Source organism: Micromys minutus, assembly GCF_963924665.1.
Source record: "Micromys minutus genome assembly, chromosome: 6".
NCBI lineage: Eukaryota > Metazoa > Chordata > Mammalia > Rodentia > Muridae > Micromys > Micromys minutus.
The window spans coordinates 33,513,283-33,521,295 of record NC_137975.1 but is presented as its reverse complement, the minus strand read 5'-3'; the positions used below and the strand labels follow the sequence as shown (position 1 = coordinate 33,521,295).

The 8,013-nt window shown below is 38.7% G+C and overlaps 1 pseudogene across 1 annotated transcript; it reads right to left on the bottom strand.

Moving 5' to 3' along the window:
* Window positions 1-6,309: 6,309 nt before the first annotated feature.
* On the bottom strand, window positions 6,310-7,019 carry LOC308421977 (prohibitin 1-like; annotated as a pseudogene). Its single transcript has one exon. The product of its transcript is annotated as a prohibitin 1-like (transcript).
* Window positions 7,020-8,013: the final 994 nt, after the last annotated feature.

Genomic DNA, 8,013 nt, shown 5'->3' with positions numbered 1-8,013 from the left:
TCTGCAATATAAATGAACAAGCTAGAATTTCAATCAACTCAAAATAACTTTTTCCATGACTTTGAGTTGAGCTGCACAGGATGTACTTTCTGTTTGTACAGATTCTGTTGCACATTTGGAAATCACCATGGAGTGCTTTAGGAAGGAAGGGAGTCACAGTGAGAGACAATGTACAGAGCTGCTCCTAGGACACATTCCTTTTGATCTGGATAGTAGTTATATTGATTTGTTCACTTAGTAACAATTTCTGAAAGATTTATACATTTTTGTTTATTACCTTTCAGTAAAAGGTTTTTTTTAAGTGAAGAACTTTATTTTAAAAAACAAATATAAATGTACAAATTTAAAGCATTTTTGCATAAAAGTATACGAATACATTTTTGTCATTGCTTGACTTTTTTCTTTTTTTTAAATAAGGTTTGATAGTGTGCATTAAGATCTTACTAGTTACAACGAACATAAAGTACATGTAAAACAGGTTGTAATGTGGAATTAGTCAAGGTTTTCTTAATGTGTAAGGAGTAAACATAATGGCTTTTTCTTTTCTTTCTTTTTTTTTTCTTGAACTTCACACAGTCTGTGAGTTGTTTCTGGGGTGTTCAGAGATTTCTGATAATCCAATTATCAGTGACTGCATATTATGTATGTTCTTTCGTGACTGGGTTATCTCGCTCAGGATGATATTGTCTAGATGCATCTATTTTCTTAAGAAATTCATAAAGTCATTTTTTTCTGATAGCTGAGTAGTTCTCCATTGTGTAAATGTACAACAATTTTTGTATCCATTCATCTACTGAAGGACATCTGGGTTCTTTCCAGCTTCTGGCTATTATAAAAGGGCTGCTACAAACATTGTGGTACATGTGTCTTTATTGTATATTGGAGCTGCTCTGGGGTATATGCCCAGAAGTGGAATAACTGGGTTTCAGGTAGTACTATGTCCAATATTATGAGGAATCGCCGGACTGATTTCCAGAGTGGTTGTACCAGTTTACAACCCTACCAACAGTGGAGAAGTATTCTTCTTTATCCACATCCTCGCCAGCATCTGCTGTCATTTGAAGTTTTGATCTTGGCCAATCTGACTGGTGTGAGGTGGAATCTCAGGGTTGTTTTGATTTGCATTTCTCTGATGGCTAATGATGTTGAGCACGTCCTTAGATGCTTGCTAGCCACTGGATATTCCTCAATTGAGAACTTTTTGTCTAGCTCTGTTCCCCATTTTTTAATAGGGTTGTTTGATTCTCTGGTGTCTAACTTCTTGAGTTCTTTGTATATCTTGGATATTAGGCCTCTATCAGATGTAGGGTTGGTAAAGATCTTCTCCCAATCTGTTGGCTGCCATTTTGTTTTCTTGACAGTGTCTTTAGACTTACAGAAACATTGCAATCTCATTAAGTCCCATTTGTCAATCTTTGACCTTAGAGCTCGAGCCATTGGTGTTTTGTTCAGGAAATTTTCTCCTGTGCCTATGTGTTCTAAGGTTTTCCCTACTTTCTCATCTAATTGTTTTAGTGTACCTGGTTTAATGTGGAGATATTTGATCCACTTGCACTTGAGCTTTGTACAAGGAGATAAGAAAGGGTCTATTTTTATTCTTCTGCATGCTGAGTGCCAGTTGGACCAGCACCATTTGTTGAATAGGCTGTCCTTTTTTCATTCTTTTTATTGGGCACTTGAGTCCATTTATGTTAACAGATATCAAGGAATAGTGGTTGCTGTTTCCTGCTATTTTTTTCTTTTGGAGGTTGAATTGTACCTGTATGTCTTTCTTCTTTTGGTTTTATTGCTTAGGAGTCTTCTTATATATATTAACATGTAGTTCCCCTCATTGTATTGGGTTTTCCCCCTACATTTCGTTGTAGTGCTGGGTTTCTTGTCAGAAATTGTGTAAATATAGTTTTGACTTGGAATATCTTAGTCTCTCCATCTATGGTGATTGAGAGTTTTGCTGGGTATAGCAGCTTTGGCTGGCACCTGTGCTCTCTTACGGTCTGCATGATGTCTGTCCAGGCTCTTCTAGCTTTCATAGTCTCTGTTGAGAAATCAGGTGTGATTCTGATTGGTCTACATTTATATGTTACATGACCTTTTTCCTTACTGCTTTTAATATTTTTTCTTTGCTTTGGGCACTTGGTTTCTTAACTATTATGTGTTAGGAGGAATTTCTTTTCTGGTCCAACTTATTTGGAGTTCTGTAGGTTTGTTTTGTGCTCATGGTCATCTCATTCTTAAGGCTAGGGAGGTTTTCTTCTATAATTTTGTTGAAGATATTTACTGTGCTCCTTAGTTGATATTCTTTGCCCTCTTCTATTCCTATTATCCTTAGGTTTGGTCTTCTTATTGTGTCCTGGATCTCTTGGACATTTTGGGTTAGGAGCTTTTTGGTTTTTCCATCTACTCTCAGTATTTTATTTATGTTTTCAATGTTGTCTTTAGCCCTGAGATTCTCTCTTCCATCTCTTTTAGTCTGTTGGAAATGCTTGCATCTGTGACTCCTGATTTCTTTTTTAGGTTTTCTACCTCTAAGGCTGTCTCTTTTAGTGTTTTCTTTATTGTGTCCTTTTCCATTTTAAATTCCTTCTTCCATTCCTTCATCTCTTTGGTTCTGTTTTTTTCTTTGAGTTCTTTGAGTGTTTTTCTTGTTCCCTCTTTAAAAGTTTCTAATTATTCTTTTCCTCTCGTTCTTGTTTAAGTATCTCTATCATCATCTTGAGGTATTATTTCCGGTCTGAGTCTTCTTTTTCTGCAGTGTTTGGCATTATGCTGTTTGCTGTGATGGGAGAGCTGGGTTCTGGTGTTGCCAGGTTGTCTTGGTTTCCCTGGGGTACGCTCTTTTGCTTTCATCTTGCCATCTTGTTGTCTATGATTATACGTGGTCTTGTTGTCAGTGATTGGTTCTTTCCTCTCCCCTGTACCTGGCCTGTGTTCCTGGATCTCCTGATTTCTGGTTAGTCGGAACACCTTCTCACCAGGCCTGTGTCCCTGTATCTCCACTGTTCCTGGTGGCGGATGGTCTGAGTGCCTGTTCTGCACTCAAAGTCCTCCAGATGGGAATAGCCCAATGCCGGGTTACTGGTTCCCTGAACCAAGCTGGGGCAGGGGGCGCAGTTTCCGTGCACTTTGCAGAGATATCTCTGCAGAGATCTCTGTGCACCCAGTCTAGTCGATTAGCCTTCTCACCAGGCCTGTGTCCCTGGATCTCCACTGTTCCTGGTGGCCAGTAAAAAGGTTTTTAAAATAGGTTTAAAAAATAATCCTGAATAGGAAAATTAATTAAAATACTATTTCTTTTAAGTCATATAATTATTCAATTTTTAGTAGGTTTCTGTTGTTTATTAGAATAAATACCCTCAAGACAGAGCTAAAAATGGCAGGGATGCTTAAAGTGCAGAATTGTATGCTGATACACTAATTTTATTTAATGAAAGTATTTTATTTGTTTTGTTTCATTGTGTGACTTAATTTAATTTTCAGGTGTGTTAGTTGTAAGTAGAGTGTACCACATTTGCATATGTCACACACAATGGCAGTTATAAAACATTGAGAGGCCAATTACAGAAAGCATTTTTTTTCCGTGCTGTTTTTTCTCTACTTTTTTTTTTTATTGATTCTTTGGAAATTACAGTTTGAAGCCTTCCCCCTACCACCCAAATTAAAAAAAAAAAAACAAGTCCATATTGTATATTATCTATATACTTACTGTAGTCAAACTGGTCAAATTATCAGTGTCCGGCTTTTTAAGTAGTACTGGGGTGTTCCCTTGACACCCCTACCAGAAGTTATCAATTGTGAAGACTAACTTCTGCATCCTTATCACAGTTTCAAAACAAGAAGCATATTTTACTGGGAGAAGCCTGCAAGAAAATACTTCCTCAGTAATACAAAATTATTGGTGTAGGCTTCAAGATGCCAAAGGAGGCCATGGAGGGCATCTATATAGACAAGAAATGCCCCTTCACTGGCAATGTCTTCATCAGAGGTCAGATCCTGTCTGGTGTCCTGATGAAGATGAAGATGCAGAGGACCATTGTTATCCACCGGGACTATTTCTACTACATCTAGAAATACAAACACATTGAGAAGCATCACAAGAACATGCCCCTGTACCTGTCCTCCTGTTTTAGGGATGTCCAGATTGGCAACATTGTCATTGTTGGACAGTGTAGGCCCCTGAGCAAGACTATTTGATTCAATGTGCTCATGTTCACCAAGGCTACTGTCACCTAGAAGCAGTTTCAGTAGTTCTAAGGGTACTCTGACCAATGCCCTAGAACAAATAAAGTTATTTTCTAATAAAAAAAAAAAAAAACAGTTCTCTTCAAAGGCTTTGTGTTTAGGACGGTCTTTCTTTTCTTTCTTTCTTTTTCTTTTTCTTTCTTTTTTTGTGGGGAGTGGTGGGTAGGAAGAGGATAGAGCTTGTCTATGAAGCCTTTCATGTTCCTCTTTCTCTACTATGCATCTATAATCATTGATATTACTGCAAAAGTAACTTCATTGCTCTTTATAGTCAGTAAAATCATGGATAAAAGTCTTCCATATAACTTATGGGAACAGCACTGACCATGAACATGGTCTCCAGTATCAGTAGGCCTAAGGATCAAAGCAAGGCTCTGGGAGGCAGCCTGGAGCATGAACATTGCCATGTTTTCAAGTGACTGTAAAGCTCCTCACATCAATATGGTCCCCAGTAGTAGCATAGCCCCTGAACATCACCATGGCTTCAGGTGACAGCAGACACCATGAACTTCTAGATGGCCTTTCATAGTAACTTGGTAACAGACATCAACACAGACACTGGTTGCAGTAGGACCATGGACACAGACCTGTGGATCTGGATATTACCATGGCCTCAGGTTGGCAGCACCTACATCAATATGGCCCTGGCAGCAGCATGGCCCATGAATATTAATGTGACCATAGGCCGTAGCACAGACTACTGACATCTCTATGCCCTTTGGTGGTAATGTGGGCCACAGACATCACACAGACCCCTGTTGCAGTAGGACCATGGGTCTAGACATGGCCCTTGGTCGCAGCATGCACACAGACATCCCCATGGCTTCAGGGTACAGAACAGTTCATACATATTAGTTGGGTCCCTAGTGGTAGCATAGCCCAAAGAAATCATTGTGGCTTCAGGAGAAAGCACAAACCACAGATATCCATGTGGCCCCTGGTGGTAACAGGAGCCATGGACATTCAACACAAAGACTTAGCTCCATATGATATTGACTCCAGACATAGACCTTGGTGGCAGCATAGATCCGGACATCATCATGACTTTAGGTGGCCATGCATACCACTAATATTAGCTTCATTGTCACAATATTGATGTTCTGTCACATCTCCAGTTCAATCTCTCTCCACAGCATTTACTGCTCTGCTTTTTTTTCTATTTTTCCATCTTTCTAGTACACATCTGTTCATTGTGGTGGTGCCTGTTTGCTGTGCTCCAAAAGCTTGTTCATGCCTTTCACTTTTACATGGATGTTGACAGTTCTTATTTGTGTTTTCATGAGGATGAGTTAGTGGATTGGACAGAATACTGTGTTCTTGTCCTGAATGATACTGCAGTAAGCGACTCAAGAAAGACAGAAAATTGTCATTATCTCCTTCCTACTCAGTGGGTATAAGGAAAGAAGTGAGGTCATCTGATTTGGCTCTCTCTATGGGACAAGTGATAATAATTTGAAAATGGAAGGGAACCTTTGTAGTTTGTCTGAAAATTGATGCTTAGTTAATGTTTTGTATGAATAAAGGTCAGTAACCCATGTAGGCAAAAGAACACTAGTTTGAGATACTATTCTCTTCAAGACACTTAAACTTGGGCACATTGTTATTTTGATTGTTAAAAAGAATCTGTTAGTAGTTTTTGAATGCAACTATTAAAACTCTGTCATTAAAAGGCAGAAACAGTTTCTTATTTCCTGGAATTATATTTTATTGTATATGTATAAACAAAATTTCAACTTTAGAAAATTCTAATTTTGGTTGTGAAGTTACACATATCTCTATCTCTATCTCTATCTCCATCTCTATCTCTATCTCTATATCCATTTAATAAAATTTTAATGGTATCTTTGAGGGTTTATGGTATAATACCAGTACTCAGGAACTATAGAATAAAATAATTAAGAATTCAATGAGATTATAATTATTTATATTCATTTTGTAAAAAGAGTTCTGAAGTGATTTTATCTTTATTTTATTCAATTTAAGCCAATCATTAAATTTCAAAGTGATCTCTCAGTTGAGGCATAAGGAAGGCGTCGTTCAGAATGTTGGAGAACCGAGGCCTGCTTGGCCTCACTGGGGAAGCTGGAGGAGCAGAGACTACCCTGCTGGCAGGTAGCTGATGTTCCCAGAGCAGGAGAGCTGATGTGCAATGTTACCAAGTAGCTTCCAGCTTTCGAAGCTCAATCAGGCCATCACCTGCTGTGGCCAGCAAGTTGATGATTAACTCAGCTGCCATGAAGTCACCCTCAGCAGAAATAATGTCTGCTTTCTTTTGCTGTTTATTGTTTTCCACCATATATCTGGATTTCTCTGCTTCCTGCTGAGCCACCTGTTTGGTTTCTACTGCCTCTGAACTTCTTCCCAAAGGTCAGATGTATCAGGAACACATCATCTAGGATGAGCCCAAATGTTGCTTCTTGCTCTGTGAGACCAGTTCTTGCTGGCTAATCAATTCTCCAGCATAGAATTGAGCCACCACTGACTTGAGGATCTCTGTGATGATAGAGGGCAGCACCTGTTCATCACAGTCGTTGTCAGTGCTGGTGTAGATACAAGGAAGCTGGCTGGCCACCGGCTGGAAGTGTTGACATTCTGCAAATCTTTGCTACTAGTATGGCTAGTACATTCCATGGTCAAGAGCGGCAAGGATAATTGGTTTCTGTACCCAAGGGATGAGGAAATGAGTCTCTTCCACTACCACAATGTCCTGTACGCCACGGAATCAGCCAAAGATGATAGCTGTGTCCAGTATCCACATTATATAAAGCAGGAGTCGCCATGCCTTCTGTAACTGCAAACACCAGGTTGAAATTTCCAATGAACTCCAATGCTTAGAAAGCCATGCCTCTTTCTGTTGCTTTCACTCTCTAGTTTAGAATCTTACTCATAAGAATCTAGGTGAGAAACAAGAGGGCACTTATTGATTCAGAAATTGAGGTTGATGTTGGTGACACACATAATTTCTACATGCTAATATCACTGGTATGTGAAGATGAGTCAAAATCAAGGAAATTAAAGGAAAAATAAGTGGAAGACTTGGTATCAGGAAACACTTTTTAGCATTCAGCAAGCTGACAATGGTGAGATGACCTTAATATTTAAGATTTTATTAGGACTCAAGGAATACATATCTTCATTTTTTTGTTCCATGGGTTGTATAGGAAAAACAATATTACTACAATTATTTATTGATTTAGTTTGGGCATGTGAATGTATATGTGTGGATGTATATGTCCCTTGCAGCATGTGTGGAGGTCATTAGACAACTTAGGAGAATCAGTTCCCTTTTTCCACCATGTGTGTCATAGGGCAGGAAGACAGGTTATTAGGCTCTGTTGTAAGTGTTGTAAGTGTCTTTACTAGCTGTGCTAGCTGGTCTTTGTTCATGGTTTTCATTTTATATTATTGTTTGTGTATGGCAATATTTTATTTTCTGACATACTGAGCAACAATTAAAACATTCATGCATTATAGACAAGAACTAATTTGCTTCTGATTTCTGGTATTCCCACACATGTGCACATTGTGATATTTATTCTCCATAGTGCATTTTCACAGTCTTTCTCCTTCCTCCTGTTATCATGTGTTATCTAAGTCTTGGGGTAGACATGTCCATTACCATAACTGCAATGTTTCCTTGACTTCGAACACCATACCATATTTAGAACACAGTGCTTTACAATACTTCTTATTATCCCCTTACTCTCCAAATCTTCCTGTAACATCCTTCTCATGTTTCTTGGGCTTTGGAGGATGTGATACTGATGTCTCATT